This window comes from Leptonychotes weddellii, chromosome 1, assembly GCF_054177405.1.
Source record: "Leptonychotes weddellii isolate Sample4059 chromosome 1, ASM5417740v2, whole genome shotgun sequence".
Classification (NCBI taxonomy): domain Eukaryota; kingdom Metazoa; phylum Chordata; class Mammalia; order Carnivora; family Phocidae; genus Leptonychotes; species Leptonychotes weddellii.
Window position 1 is genome coordinate 32,910,871 of NC_138369.1, and position 16,657 is coordinate 32,927,527.

Genomic DNA, 16,657 nt, shown 5'->3' on the forward strand with positions numbered 1-16,657 from the left:
AGTGAGAGACACAGCGAGAGAGGGAACACAAGCAGGGGGAGTGGGAGAGGGAGAAGCAGGCTTCCCGCAGAGCAGGGAGCCCGATGCGGGGCTCGATCCCAGGACCCTGAGACCATGACCCGAGCCGAAGGCAGACGCTTAACGACTGAGCCACCCAGGCACCCCGATCCTGATACCTTTTTAAAGCTGCAACATTATTAACAATTAAAAGGCCGCCACCACACATACACAGTAACTTTCCTGTACTTTGATATGCATATCCATGGTCTGATTATACCAGCGTGGAGAGACTGACAGGAAAAGCTGAGTGTCATGGCTCCCAAGGAAACACTACATTGATCAGTAAATAATACACGTTTTTTGAAACTGTCTAACTGCATATTTACACTTGTCAAATCTCATACACTTTGGTGACAGACTTCTTTTTCAAACGTCTATGTAAAAAATTCTAATACTGATTTTTAAAATGTTCTTAATAATTACAAAAAAAAAACACGCCTAGGGTGTATAAGGTTTCAAGTATATCCGCCAAAGAGTGCCACCTGGAGCATTAATTGCTGCATCTTTAACATTCCCGGTTACATCAGTGTATTTGCAAGTGTCTCAAAAAAAGGTTAAAATACGGTTGCCAGTAACCTATTTCTAGTGCTTACGAGATGCCAAGCACTGTAATTAAGGACTTCACAGCCAACAAGGTAGAGGCTACCATTGCCCCTTCTGACAGATGAGGAAACTGAGCCTTGAGGAGGACACAGGATTTGGCCACGGTCATACTATTAGCGAGACCTGGGACCAGGACCTGAGGCTCTCTACTCTAACTTCAGACACCATGCTCTCCTTAACCCACAGCAGGCTGTGGAAACCTGTATTTAACAGGTTTCTCAGGCAGCCCTTGGAGATCGCCCTTTGAAAAACATGGCCCCAAGGACTTGTGGGAAGAGGAGAATAAAATCCAATGGGTCCTCGGTTCAAGTCCCATCAACTCCCCTTCAAACACTGACCGTGGGAGAAGGAGAGAGATCTATCTGTACCAGGTGTATCATAGCCCCCGGCAGGTCACATAGGCTCACTTCCAACAGCTACTGAATGACTATCACTTTTTACAGGTCACGGAATGCTTGTATATCAGGTAAAGCCGTTTTATCTACACTGTCCAGAAAATTACTTCAACTCTTGGTCGATTAGGTTAGCATCTTCTTGCCCTAAGACTCCATATCAATTAAATTACACCAGCAGCCGAGAGCTGGCATAGATGGGGTGGGACACAGGGGAGCAGAGACATGGCTCTACCCAGTGACTGGTTTATCAACCACTAGACTAGATAATGAGCTAGACATACCCCCTCACCCCCACCCACATACAATTTGTTTTATTACAGAAGTGGTCAAATACACAAAGTAGTAGAGAAAATACTATAATGAGTCCCATATACCCATCACCCAGATTCCAGAATATCAAGATTCTGCTCTATTTGTTCTTTCCTGGTGATTTATAAAGGAAATCACAAGTGACTGGCCATTTCACCCTTACACCAATATGCAACTCTTAAAAAAATATGGAGAGAAAAACCCCCTCAATAATAACTGAACACACATGTCATTAAAAAAAAAAATTCCACAGAGCATCCCTGAGACTAGCCTGTTGGCCATCTGGCCTGAACATCTATTCTGGAAGGGCAGTTGTCCCTGTAGGCCACAGACAAGGGGCCTAAATAACCTGCAGCACTTGACCTTTCCAAAGCTAGAGCCGTGGGCACAAAATTCCAGCGGCCAAGGTTCTCCCTTCCTGCACCCGTTCTCTGGAACGGCTGGACTGCTAGTTCTATGTAGTCTGTTCAAACTGTATTGACGGAAAATAAAACTCATCTGCTCAAATGTGAGGGACTCCACGAGCTGCCACTTACTACCAGGAGCATCTTTACTTGAGAAGAGAACCGACGGAAGCACACAACACTGAGCCCACCCGCATGATTCTGGGAGATTTTAGACTGAGGAAAAGGCCAGTAGGTAAGGAATATTTTTGAAAAAATTTTTGGAAGAAGTTATTTCCTTTTATATCACCAGTTCTATAAAAATCCTGTTTGTATATTAAGCTGCAGTTTCAAATGAGTTAGATTCCAATTTCTTCCATAAAGACAACTATAAGCTACAAAATCTTCCCTGCCTAAATGAAATAAAAGGGCCTTAAAGAACCACAGAACCTATTGAAGATGAGGAGGCAGCAAACCCTCGTGGTTAAGATACAAAGCTTTGAAACTGGCCCAACTTAAGGTAAACCCTACTTATAAAACTTGCTATGTGATCCCGAGCAGGTGACCAAGCCACTGAGCTTCTGTCTTCTCAACAATCAAACGGGAGGCGCCTGCGTGGCTCAGTCAGTTAAGCATCTGACTCTTGATTTTGGCTGAGGTCATGATCTCAGGGTCCTGGGATCGAGCCCCACATGGGGCTAGGCACTCAGCTCAGAGTCTGCCTGAGATTTTCTCTCCCTTCTCCTCTGCCCCACCCCTCCCCTCCACCCCTGCATACTCTCTCTCAAATAAATAAAATCTTTTAAAAAAACAATAAAACCAAAATAATAATATCCAGGACACAGAGACACTGTTAGAATTAAAAGAGATAACTAATGTGATATCCAAACCACTCCAGGAAAACTTAATGCCTCATGAATAGTTGCTATAATTATTTGTTACAAACATCACTAAATCTCATGGAACACAAAGAGGGATGAAAAAGATTTCACCTCATGAGCCTTTTCCAATCAACCAGCTGGAGCTGCAGGGAACAGTATGTACAGAAAATCCAAGAGCCACCATCAGAAGAGATCAGGATGGGTCCCACTGATTTTATCATCCTTGAATAAGGTCAACCATATCGTCCTATAAACATGGGCCAAGAGGTTAATAATTCACGTGTTCACCTACAATCACTTTCCAGAACTCTGGTTCCATGACCAACACAATACAAATAATCAAACAATATGTTGAAATGAAATTAAAATGTAAATTAACTAAATGGTGCTTAAATGCACTAATTGCTCATTTTTCTTTAAGAAGGAATTAAAATGATGGCAATTCTCAACAGGGTACCTCAGCAGCCTGCACACAGACTAAGTGGAAATTTCCTTCTCTTAGTCTCTGTGCATTACTTGAACCAAGTTAACAGAAAACAGATTATTTCAAAAACAACACGCAATGTAACTTAAGTTCCTAGAATTTTACATCACGGAAGATATCATTTGAAATATAATAGTTGAATGCCTTCCTCCCTGGTACAGCTTGCTTCAGTGTATTGATAAAAACCAAGATTAATATGCAAAAGGAAATTGCAAGAAACTTGCCCTGCGCCGGTCAGCACCTGGTACATGTGGGTGCCCCTCCCTTTGAGAAAGAAACTGCACTTGGAGAGTGAGAGTCTGGGTTTCATTCTCACCCCACCACTTCCTTGCTAGGTTTTAGCCTCAGTTGATGCACAGGTAACAAGAGGGTGAGAATGGTCTCTTTTTTATCTTTTCCAAAGCTACAGAATTAAAAAAAAAAAAAACACTACAAAACTATAATGCTTCACATACATAACACCAAAACCAGAAGAAAGGTAGAAAATAAACTACTTCATATCATACAATTATGGCAGACACATGTTAAAAAAACCAATTGTTACACAACCAGATAACTGCTAAAATCGTATGTGTGTGAGATTCTCTCATTAAGAGAACAAACATATACTGTTTAACCCCTGGATGCCAGATATTCAGGTAAGTATTGGGTATACAAAGAAAAACTACGAAGATGGGTCAAAAGTCACTCACTTGACATTGTTGTGTTCATACTCATGCCAATGGTGAATGGGAAGCTTGCCTACAGGAACTTAAGTGGAATAATTCTGAGGTCACATCAGCACTCAGCAGAAGAGAGATTGTGATCAATTAGTGATGTCTGTCAGAATGGGCAGGAGTGGGGAAAATATAAGATCCAAAGTATGTCAGGAATGTTCGCCACCCTTGATTTAGGTAAGGGATGTGAGGCTTTGTGTAAATGTCATGTGAACAAAAGCCTGCCCAATACATTAAAAGTTTACTTGACGGTGAATTTGTATGTCCAGAAAAATGTGTGTATGATCCCATAAGTGGCTTAGAGGGGAATGGAACAAATCTGCAATATAAATGCAGATTACCTTTATTACAAAATTGGATTATATTCTCATTCCTAGACTAATTTCCTATATCATAAAACCTATATTCAATTTTATAAATAGCATACACCAAGAATCATAAATTCAGTTAATGCAGAAATTTAACAGATTTTTTTTTTTAATAAAAGTGAGAAAAAGCTGTTTTCGAGCAAGTATCTAAAAGGACAGAAAGGGCTCTTTCTTTGAAGATATGTTTTTCCCTCTGACTCTACCTCCTTGGGGATATAACTAGAGAAGAAATAAATTTCACAGCTAATATATATGAAGTAACATGTTTAACATTATCCAATGAGTTTATATCTACCTACACCATATAAATTTATCTCACATAAACTGTCATCTCCAACAGAATTCTTTAAAACAATGTTATAGCTTCTGAATTAAATGCAACCTTCTAATTGGAATTTAATCTTACAACAGGAGATTTTCTTTTTTAATTGACAAACAGAATAATTCATTAGTTTGTCTTACAGTTCTGTCTGAAGAATTTGAAAGCAAACTTGACCTAGGTGTTGGCTGGCCACTGCTGTGAAGTACATGAGGGTAGTGGGGGCGAGGCAGGGACTGGAGGTTCTTTCATCATCCTCAGAACTCCTCTTGCTGCTTACGGGCAGGATAAGGATGGACACTCTCACTCTCACCATCCTGAATGACTACATTACTAATATATTCCATTACCACCACGTAAATATCATCTTAATTTCTGATCTTCATCAAGCCAGACAATGGTTTCCACCTTGGCCCCCAGCCAATTAGCTGTGTGGAAAATGTTCAGCCAATTACATTACTTCTATTAGGTTAGGGACTGGAGAGAAAGGCAAAATAAGGGCCTTGAAAATACTTCGGAGATAAAATGTAAGTTGACACTGTCTTCGCATGCCGGAGCCCAAGTTATACAATCTGATAGACAGCTGCCAGCACTCATAACTGCTTATTAAATCTAGCCTCTCTTCATGGCGTGAGTGAAGATCTGTATTTTTACCAATATTAGGTTCATTGTGTTATGAAAGAGACCAAAATACTTAAGATCATTCGCTCCAGCTCATAAAACATATTATGCAGTTTATTAAATTGTTAAAATTACTTTTCAAACTCAAAATTTCAGGGACTGGAAGTTTAAGCACAACAAAGTGGCTTTGCCCACTGACAGGTTCCAGCACAAGACAGCCTACCCAGGAGGAGAGCCCATCAGACAGCTTTCCTGTCCCAAAACACCTGCTACCTGCCCCCACCTCTTCCTGGAAGCTGCACCACCACTACTACCGCACCCCAAAACCGATGACAAAAAAAAAAAAAAGAAAATACACACTCAGGTTTTATACAAAAGCAAGGAACTCCCAGCCAAAAGGTAGCCCGTGCTCAAGTCTTCAGTGGGAAGAAATATTTCCCATGATTTTCCCTCATCCAAGTAGGTTAAAAGCTCGGAATTTCATTATGAGAGAGAGATCAAACAAGTAACTGTGGGCAAAGAAGGAAAAACAATCGGTGACAAAGCAATGTCGCACAGTGCTACATTCTTACACCAGATCCTCCAGCAAAAGACAATTCACTGATAGGGAGCAGGCAATGCCAAGGCAGAGACTGAATAACAAGTCAGCAATTTGCCATCCCTACTCCACTCTTCTCAGGAAAACTCTATGCAAATCCAGACTGTTATTATCACATTTATTAATAACACGGTGGCTAACTGCCTATTAAATATGCAGCAGACTTAGCCGCTCTTCACTCTTGGAGTCTCGTGATGTGCATCAGATAGGTATCCATATCAACTTCAGCTTCACGCCAGGGAAAAAGGAGCCAACTCTGATTCCCTGCTGGTGAAGGGTGGCATTAAAGAACTGTCCCAAAGAGAGACCTCAAGCGCTCAGCCTGTCTTTCTCTGTTATCTTGCACCTAAAGTAATCTCTTATGCAGGCATGGTTATCGCCAACATAAACTGAGTACATTACCCATTTTCTGGCCTTAAAAATGTGCCATAGGGGCGCCTGGGTGGCTCAGATGGTTAAGCGTCTGCCTTCGGCTCAGGTCATGATCCCAGGGTCCTGGGATTGAGTCCCGCATCGGGCTCCCTGCTCCTTGGGAGTCTGCTTCTCCCTCTGCCTCTCTCTCTCTCTCTCTCTCTCTGTCTCTCATGAATAAATAAATAAAATCTTTAAAAAAAAAAAAAATGTGCCATAATGATCTATTTCTGCAAACCTTTCCTCGTATGGTTTCACTTGCCTTGCATGTCAGTGCAGCAATTTATTGTTCTGGCTGCCCACCCCCATGACTGTGACCCTGTTCTACCATGAGGACACTTAGCATGAAACACTGACTCAGAATTAGAGTTTACTCCAAGCCTAAAGACTTCAAATTATCAGTGGTAACCATTAACTGGTGCTTCTTTTGGTTACTCAATAAACTGTAAAGTTCTAAAAGCCACAGGACTGTGAATACATTTTTGACAATGAAAGGACTAACTAGATATCAGATACATAATACACGGAAAGTTGGGTTATTGCATCACAGAGGAAGAGAATTAGTCCTTTGAGTAAACCCTGGAGGTGTGCTTTGAGGAAGGATAGGATAGAAAATCAGAGCACATGCTCCAGCTCATCAGATTTTGGGGACTTCCACTTCCTACTGAAAATATAGTGAAGGGAAGTTTATTACAATCTGATAAATACAAAGTACTTCCTTAATATAAAAAACGGGTATTTGACTAGGCCATTTTAACAATGCAAAAGAGAGATCATTTTCACTATAGTTCTTGAGACTGATTTTTCAAATAGCAGGCCTCACCCAATGAAATTAATAAATAAAATGAACCCTGTCTTCAATAAATACATTCATGCGGTTTTGTTAAACTTCATACGTCAATTTTATGATCGTGAGATTGAGTCAGACTTTCTCAGTACTGGAGACAGAGATGAGAGGTAATCTCATGTCTGAGTTTGTTACTATTTCAATAACTTCAGAATTCCAACCACTTCTATGAATTCTCCTTTGTATAGGAGATGGGCCCAGGCTTTGGTCTCAACTCGACCTGGATCCCCAAAGATACCAAGTTTCATAATGCATGCTATCTGCTCACTGATTTACAGACCATCAACAAAAGTCTATCATAGCTATGTAGCAGTGGAAGACCCTCAGAGGAACTTCACAGGTGCGAAATCAAAGGACTTCCCAAGACTACCCAAGGAGGATGATGGAGGGATCTTTATCAGCTCTAAATTCCAAGACTCCATTAACCATTTCTTTTCACTGGGGACATCCTTGCCTCATGTGTTACTATTTATTATTTGCCTTATTTCTTGCCAATTAAAGAAGGAATAATGTCAGGAAGATAGAAGACTTTGTTTTTCCTCTATCTGAAGCTTCAGCAGAATGGAATAACAAAACAGCCCAAGTGGAAGTGCATTTTAGGGCTCACAGGCTCTTTGAGGATCATCTAGTCAATAACAACTGTGTTAATTGCTTTGCTAGGGCTCCTTTTTTTTTTTTAATCTATGAAATGGGAAGGTCAAATTGGTCTCTAACTATAAAATCTTTGGGGCGCCTGCATGGCTCAATTGGTTAAGCATCTGACTCTTGATCTCAGCTTAGGTCTTGATCTCATGGTTCTGAGTTCAAGCCCCACACTGGAGCCTAAGCATGGAGTCTTCTTTAAAAAATAAATAAAATAAAATCTTCTCAAATCTGTCCCAATAGCTAAATGCATAACAATGTCTTAAGAAGACACTTATCAGAGAAATTTTACTCAACTGCATGGGCTGGATGTTTCAACCTCTATAACTGAGATAAACTAGAAAAAAGATCATTAAGGACAAAAGAAGTAGGCTCCAGGTCCAACTAGGCCAAGGACTTAGACATCTCAATGAGACTCTATGGGCTTCAGCTGCTCCATCTATTAAATGAGGGCATTTAAACTGACAATTTATAGGGCCGTGTTAGCACTAACAAATAGGAGACTCTAACCGACCTGATTTGTTTTAAATATAGGTAACTATATTTACCATGTCAGATAACTATTAGGCCTCCTAATACCAATATAATGCTCTTCCTCCTTCACTACTCTTCCCTCCATTAAAAAGAATCTGTTTCAAATACAGTCATACTAAGACAAACGAGATGGAGTTTGTCAATGGTTCTCTTATCATTAAGTGTCACTGAATACAAAATCTGAAATGATATGGCACCCCATAAAGGTGACCTCATCCTATGACAAAGCTACCACTGAATGATGTCAGACTTTTTATCCAGAACACCTGGCCTCAACCAATTATTTTCTCTGACAAAGGCAAGTCACAATTGCTCATTCGTTACTGTATAAGAGAGCCACTGATTGCTGAGGAACATGGCAGATGTCATCAAATACAGGAAACACATGTAAGAGAAAAAGATCATCATGTCCCTTCTGACCTCCCCTAACAATTATAATGAATAACTTGGTGAGGTGAACAATGATTAAGAAAAATACTCATAAGTCTTTCTGAAAATCTTTGAGAGCCCACAGTAGTTTTCTCAAGAACCCTCATCACATGGAAAGCTGGGGATGTTCCTTCTTAGTGAACAAATCAGACCTAAATTCCCTCTGAAACTCAAGATGAGATCATCATATTTTTAGTCCATGGTGCTTCATTGTTTGCTGAGTGATTATGGGGCCAAAAAAGCAATTATTCTTTCAGTTACACATGAGGCTCATAATTTAGATAGCCCACCCCTCACTGTATGAATAATAAAAAAAAAAAAACCCACGCAAACACAAAAAAGTTCTCCCGTGTCCTATGGTGCCTTTTATAAATCCTCAGATCACTGCAGGAGTTACAGCAGAGAAGGGTACAGCAGAAAACAACAGCAGAGTTGCTTTCTTCTTTCAAGATGAGAATCTCACACCCTCAGTGTGCAATTGTTCTGATGAACTTAGGACTTCTATCGGTTTCCTGCACTGTGTGTGACCCCTGCAGCCACTTTTTTGTCTTGTGAATTTTCAGACAAATACTCATAAACATTCACTTACCCTTTTGGCCAGCAAGCATCACATCCACCCGTTCATGGTTGACAGCAAATCAGAGAAGGGATTGAAGCCCTCACCATTGCCCAAATGTTTCTTTTGGAAACTGGAATTGTCAGCAAAAGGTCCTGGGACACTGCAATACAAAAATATTTTTTACACATAACTAAGATGTAGCTTCTAAAACCACCACTTCCTTAAACTTGAAAACAGCAAGGCAGACATAGAATCTAGAGGTAGGGGAAAACACCTTTAAAATGAGGGTATATCGATATATCAAATGTGATGCTGTCAAATATGAACCGGAAATACTGTTTTGAAAGACACATTTACCAATGACTTCAACACATACACCGAGAGATTGTTGTTTATTGGAGATTTTGTGCAGACTATTTTACTTATTTTGGCATTAAAAAAGTATCAGGTCCCATTATAGAGTGCTCAGGTCACAAGGTGTTTTAACTCAAATATTGCATGGATAAGTGTACCATTTTCTAGTAAGTATCTTTTCCAGAGGATGAAAATACATGAAAATTTAAATAATACTAATTTAAAATTATTTTTAAGCAATAATGAACCTCATTTCTCTTCCAAAATAATTCTAAAAATGTCTATGAATTATTTAAGGAGGCAAAGACTCAGGGACATATTTCCACCAAGAGGGAACAAACTATGTAATGTGCAGGTGTCAAAGTGGAGAAGCCTGAATTCTGGACCTGATATCATCACCAGTTGTGTGGACCCAGGAAAGCTATTTAATATCTCAGGATTCCAGCTACTTCATGTTCAAGGTCAGGGCAGTAACTGATGTTCCCCAAGTCCCTTCCACCGCTTAGCTTTGTTGGGGTTTTTTGATAAAGTATGCTTATTCCAAATAAGCTAAACTATCAGCTTCTCCTTTAAGATTCCTGATCAAAAAGATTTTTGTCGGGGCGCCTGGGTGGCTCAGTCGTTAAGCGTCTGCCTTCGGCTCAGGTCATGGTCCCAGGGTCCTGGGATCGAGCCCCGCATCGGGCTCACTGCTCCGCGGGAAGCCTGCTTCTCCCTCTCCCACTCCCCCTGCTTGTGTTCCCTCTCTCGCTGTGTCTCTCTTTCTGTCAAAATAAATAAATAAAATCTTTAAAAATAAAAAAAAATAAAAAGATTTTTGTCACGTATCATTCTTACATCAATCTGCCATTAACATTGAAGATATGCTACAGGCAGAGGGTTTTGCACATGCATAGAAGAATTCTCACCCTGGCACCAGTGCCCAACCCTGGTGAGCTGCCCCCCTTGGTGGCTGACAGCATCCCCTGGGTGCCCATGGAAGGCTTCCATTTCTCTCCACAGGGGACAGCTCCAACGTCTATGGCCATTGGCCCAAATGTATTGCACATGAGTGTTTCTCAAACTTTTGTGTATATAAGCATAACCTGGAATCACACAGCAAAAAGAAATGAGCTGAGGTTGTTTACCATCTTTAGGATAAAAACCAAACTTCTCTCTGTGGCCTACAAGGCCCTGCTAATCGGTCACTTTCTATTTCTCTGCCACCTCCAGCCACCAAACTAATCCCCAACTACAACAACTTACAGTGGTCTTCTTTCTACTTCAAGTAAGCTGTGTTTATCTGTATCAGGGCTGGAGCATGTGCTTTTCTCCGCTACCTGAAATGCCCTGAGTCTACTCCTTACACAAACGGCTCTTTCTCATCAATGGGTCTTAGGGGCAAAGGCCACTTCACGAAGGCTGTCCTGCCTACCTACTTAGGCTATATCCCCGGTGACTTTCAGTGATATCATCCTATCTGCTTTCTCCAGAGCTTTTGTCATAATCTATAAACTTTTTTCTCATTTATTCACTGGTCTTCCTCACTTGAATCTAAGCTCCGCAAGGTAAGGGAACTTCTCTGTTTTATTTATCACTATACTCCAAAACTTCAGAAAAATGCCTGGCTCATAGCAGGCACTCCAGAAAGATTTACTGGATCAACAAATGAATCAACAATTGAAAGAATTCACTCTTCAGCATCCTACAAAAATATAACTGCTAGTGACTGAAAACCCACTATGCGCTGGATATTATTTTAAGTATTTTACAACAGTTATTTCATTTACTTCTATTCTTACAACAAAGTTCCTGGTAGACAATGTTATAGGCTTAATAAGCAGATAAGACAACGGAGGCAGAGTTTTAGGAACTTGCCCAAGATCACACAGTAGCAGGGCCTTGACTCCACAAAGTGGGCGCTCATTAGAACTTGTATTTTTCTAGCCAATACAGTAATACAAACATTTTGAGTGCCTACCTTGTACTAGACACCCTTCTGACTCAAGCTCGCTGCAAGGTCTTGTAGAGGATACTCAGCCTTTCGGATCTTGAGCTTCCTGCTTCACACAGGGAAAGCTAAGGCACCCCACAACAAATGGGCAGACAACGCAAGTGAGCAAAACAGGCCACGTGTCAGGAACAGGGAGCAAGGCACAAGGTCGCAAGCTGGAAGACCAGCAGTTTTTCAACTAAAGAGGGCAGACAGTGCCCTCCACAAGCCAACTGTTGCCAGAGGGGAACATAAGCCCAGGGCTTCAAGAGCTTTCAAGTGTATGTACGAAGGCAGTGATCTAGGTTACTGTTCTGTGAAATTTCATAATTTTTCAAAGACAGCAGCTAATCTTTTAACAGCACCCATGAAAGAAAGAAAGAGAGGTGGGAGAAGGGGACAGAGAACAAACCTGCAAGCCCTACAGTAAATGACTGCTGAAGTCATGCCATGTCTGTGATTCTAGAGGGATTCAGAAGCACAGGGAAGCCATACAACTGAACACAGAAAAACAGAGTAGGTATCTGGATAGGTAAGGGCTTTGTAGAGGAATTATCCTGAGCAAGTTTTAGAAGGAACTGGAAGGTGCAGTGGAAAACGCACTTCACAAAACCAGATTGTTGTATTCAGAGGCTTGGAGGTGGGGACGAGGAGGCAAGTCACCCCGAGAAACAGCAGTGAGGAGGAAGGGCTGATGGGAGAGTTCATGTAGCTTTCCTTTTCATTCATGCTCGGAGAAGCTGCAGGTTTCCAGCTAAGACACACAGGCTGAGCAAACAATGCTCTAAGGGTAGATCATTAGTGTTGTCTTGCTTGATTTCCTAAAACGTGAAAGTTACCAGGCATATATGAGAATAAAAAACCATGATGCCCCTGGGTGGCTCAGTCAGTTGGGAATCGAACTCTTGATCTCAGCTCAGGTCTTGATCTCAGGGTTTTAAGTTTGGACCCCCACTGGGCATGGAGGCTACTTAAAAAAATAAATAAATAAATAACAAATAAAAACAAAAACAAAAAAATAACCACCATTACGGGTTGCGGAATAATTTCTGTTTTTGTTTGTATATGTTTTAAGAGTCCAACAGACTCGGAACTGAATTCTATCTCCACCAAGCTCTATAATTCTAACCAAACTACTATACAAATAATTCATACTGTAGTTTTTATATGTATTTGCAGTATATATACTATATAAATACACACACTATAATTCATACATATACGTAAAACATATATACACCTTTATATACTATAAAATACGAGCTCTGTAAGTCTAACCAAAATACTATGTAAACAATATATACTGTAGTTTTTATATGTATTTAGAGTATATATACTATAAAGTACATACTATATACACACATACACACTACAATACATACATAAACATACATATATATGATACAAGCTCTATAACTCTAACCAAACTCTGAACTCCAGAAATTAAAAAATACAGCCACTGAAATAAAAAAAATCTAAAAAAAAAAAGAAGAAGAAGAAAAGACAGCCAAAAAAATTACCCAGAAAACCACCTGGAGGCAAAAACGGTCTACCTAGAATTGTATACTCAGAAAAAAAATATCTTTCAAAAATGAGGATGAAATAAAGATCTTCTCAGACAAACAGAAGTTCATCACCTCTCTACAGGGACATTCAGAAAGATGTATTTCAGGCCAAAAGAAAATGATTTCTCTGACTTAAGAAGAATGGGGGGCCACAATAATGAACTTGTATTTCAGGCCAAAAGAAAATGATTTCTCTGACTTAAGAAGAAAGCGGGGGGGGGGGGGAACCACAAAAATGCATCAAAATGATGTGCATGTCTCAAAAATAAAAATAACATTTCTTACATCAAAAGTCTGGCCACACATCACATGCCCCCAAGCCCAGCTCACTTATTTACACGGTGGCACTCTCAATCACCAAGGCCTTGCTCTGCAAACCTGAGTGTGCAACCAGGACACCAGCCTGAAATGCATATCCCTGCCCCCACGCCCAGTCCAGAGAGTCAGGTCCCAGGAATCTGCGTTTCGGCCAGATACCCCCCAGGTAATCCGGATGAAAGTGGGTCCTTGCCACGCTCTCCACCTCTTTAGGGCCAAGAATTCAGGGAGCCAGGGCTCAGCTCCAGCAGGTCACGGCTAACACACAGCAGGACTTTGTTGTCTTCCCTTTCACTGGAGCCCCAGAAGAGCACCTTGGCCCCAGGGGTCAGTAGCAACCCTGCCTCAACCCTACTAATCAGGAACTGCAATAAATTAAAAGCCCATTAAATTATTTTAAAGAAAAGCCTAGAAGTGCTGAAACATTAATTGTGCCATATTCAATCTGTTTTCCTAGAGATTCAAAAAACCAGATTACCATCTTGGGGGTCATTAGAAAGAATGAAGCTTGCTCCCTTTCCATTTACATATTTAAAAATATGCATATATTCTTGCAGTGGCTGCGATCCAGACTCCCCAGTTCCCGTGGCCATGCCACAGTCTAACCATGGAGAAAGAAGCCCAGGATGCCACCGGGTCCTGCCTTGTTTTGTTTTGTTTTTTAAAGAGGAACCAAAGCCCAGGGCCTGTGGTTGCAAAACAGCTCCAGGAAAACAGGTAGAGACAGCCACAAAACAACTGTGATGTTTACTTGTTTTGTTCTCCCCTGTTTATTTTTCCCTGAAGCAATCCTTGCTCGGTACAAAAGTCTGCAGGGAGCTGGAGAGAGCAGCTGTGGTTCCCTGAGGCCAAGACCTAGCAATCAAGTTGTTTACCAAACACTGCCAGGCACCGGGAAAACAACAAGCTCGCAGGCTGCATTTGCATCTGCTTCTCAAAAACAACCTCTGAAAGTCTAGGGCCTGGCCTGGTACTTCCTTGTATGGCTGAGGGCAACTTGGAAATTAAAGGCATGAACTGCCTTAGGTATTAGCACCCGCGGCCTAACTGTAATGCATTATTCCATTTCTCTGGCATCCTAAGAAACATCCTAAAAAAGGAGCGCTGGAAGTCTGGGAAGTGCAAAGCAGTGGGTTGACACAGACAACAACAAGCTCCTGCCTGGCATTTCCAAGCAAGCTCACAGTGGCCATCTCAGCGAACTGTCATCATTTGCTGACCATCCAACACTGCCAGACATCCAGCAGTGGTTCTCCATCTTGAACAAGCACTGGAATCCCCAGGAGGGCTAATAAAACACAGATGGCTGGGTCCTTCCATGGACGTGCCTAATTGAGTAGGCCCAGGGTAGGGCCTGAGAATTTCCAGAAAGCTCCCAAGGGAAGCTGGTGCTATTGGTGTCCACCACACTTCCAGTACTGCTCCTCTAGAGTCAGATGCCTCCTGGCCAGCCTGAAGACGTGGGAACTGATTCGCCACCCTAACCTCTCCCATGGGTTATCTGAGTGAATATGGCAGTGTCGAGCCCAAAGAAGTTCACAGAACAAAATGCAGTGCATGGTTTTCCACGTGCCTCTCCAGATCCTTTGCCCAATATCCCCCCACCCTGCTCTGTGCCCTGGAAGGCTGCCTTGTGTGGACAACATCAACAGGTACCCTTGCCCTCTGGCTTCCAGCTGATTACACCCAGTGGAGGTCTCATCTTCAGTTGATGGAGAAGATGGGGCATTTACTGCCGGGCTTCCTTCCCTCCAGGGAAATGCAGGTTGACTGAGTCCCTCTATGAAAGGTCACAGCTCCCACCAGGCAGACCTCTCCATAAAGATATAGTCTCCACAATCCAGTAACCACTACCTGTCCTTCCCAGTCCTTCCAGGCCCGGAACAGGTAAAAGCCACTCTTTTCCCATGGGGATCCTGACACAAAACTCAAATTCAACACTGGATTCCCCCCTGGTTTTTGAACGCTAAATCTGGAATTTTATATAGCCACATAACGTAAACATTCATGGATATATGTACAGACACACATACATACAAAAATACATATGTACCTATAAATGTACACACATACACAAGTGTACACATGAATGTACACACCCATAAATGTATGTATTTAAAGACTTTGTAATGTAGTTAGGTTGGTCAGAAGACCCGGGAGCCCCAAGGCCAAGGCCAACTTGGGCGGTTCACAAGGATGTTCCTTCAGGTCCCATGTGTCATAGGAAGAGCAGGCCCACTTTGTCTCATTAGTTACACAACCTGATGGGAAGGAGAGCATTTGTGAGAGCTTCAATCCTTCTCTAATTTATTATCTTAGTTTCTTTTGTTGCAAATGGCACCAAAATAGAAAGGGAACAGAAGTGGGTGGAGCAGGCTCCATCGTCAACTCCCATGAATAACTTTCTGACAATGCTGAACCCAGTTCAAAAAGCACACCGGCTGCAAAAAAAAAAAAAAAAAAAAAAAGGTGTGTGTTGTCAGCTCACAAATAAAATGCCAATCTGCCTCAATTAATAAAGCTCAGAAAAGAAGAACAAATAATACTTTGGTTTTTAAAATAATAATCACCTCAAGTTACCCTAAAAAAGCTTCTGTCAGAAGAGCTAAGTTCTAAAGTTCTAGTAAAAATGGTCAACCAAATTTAACCAAACGTTGGGTCAACTACACCAACATTCTTGGCTTCAGCGAGCCCACCTGATTTCACTTCAATTAAATTGTCTAGAGCTAACCACTATTCTCTTGCTTAACTTTCACTAGCAAAATTTCTTTCAACTCATCAGAGGACTTCTTGGTATCTATGCTCAAAAACAAGTTTTTAAGTAAACCCATTAGATTAATTAGAACGCATGGGGAATATGGTTTCCATGTAATTACTTTTCTAGTTAAACCTTCTGTGTTTGCTTGTTTATTGTTCTTTCTTCACTAAAAATCTTAACGATCCATTTAAAACCTGGAGGATTGTCTTCCTGTGGCTTCTGTCTGTCCCCCTCTCCCTGTCTCCCCAATAAGCAGCCTAGCTTATGCCTGAACCCTGCCATGGAAGATGAGTGACTTCTGGAACCCCCTCTTCAAGGATAAGAGGCACCTTAAGTATCTTGCTACCTTCTGGCAACCCCAGAATCCCCTTTCTATAGTGGAGAAACTCCACTCATCCTTCACCGTGGCTCCAATGCTCACCTCTTCCCACCGCCCTCCATTACCAACATCATGAAAAATCTAGAAACTTTCCTTTTTCCTTATAGATGCCCTTTTCATCTTTTCCAGAAGCCATCTACTCAACATCCCGT

The 16,657-nt window shown here is 41.4% G+C and overlaps 1 protein-coding gene across 1 annotated transcript in view; it reads right to left on the reverse strand.

Annotated features, from left to right (window-relative positions):
* The window catches only part of EIF4E3 (eukaryotic translation initiation factor 4E family member 3), a 485,705-nt gene that overhangs the window by 254,932 nt on the left and 214,116 nt on the right, over positions 1 to 16,657 (reverse strand). The window contains exon 8 of the transcript XR_014145501.1: positions 9,190 to 9,319. The gene's annotated coding sequence lies outside the window, so the exon portion shown is untranslated. The remainder of the gene's footprint in view (positions 1 to 9,189; positions 9,320 to 16,657) is intronic.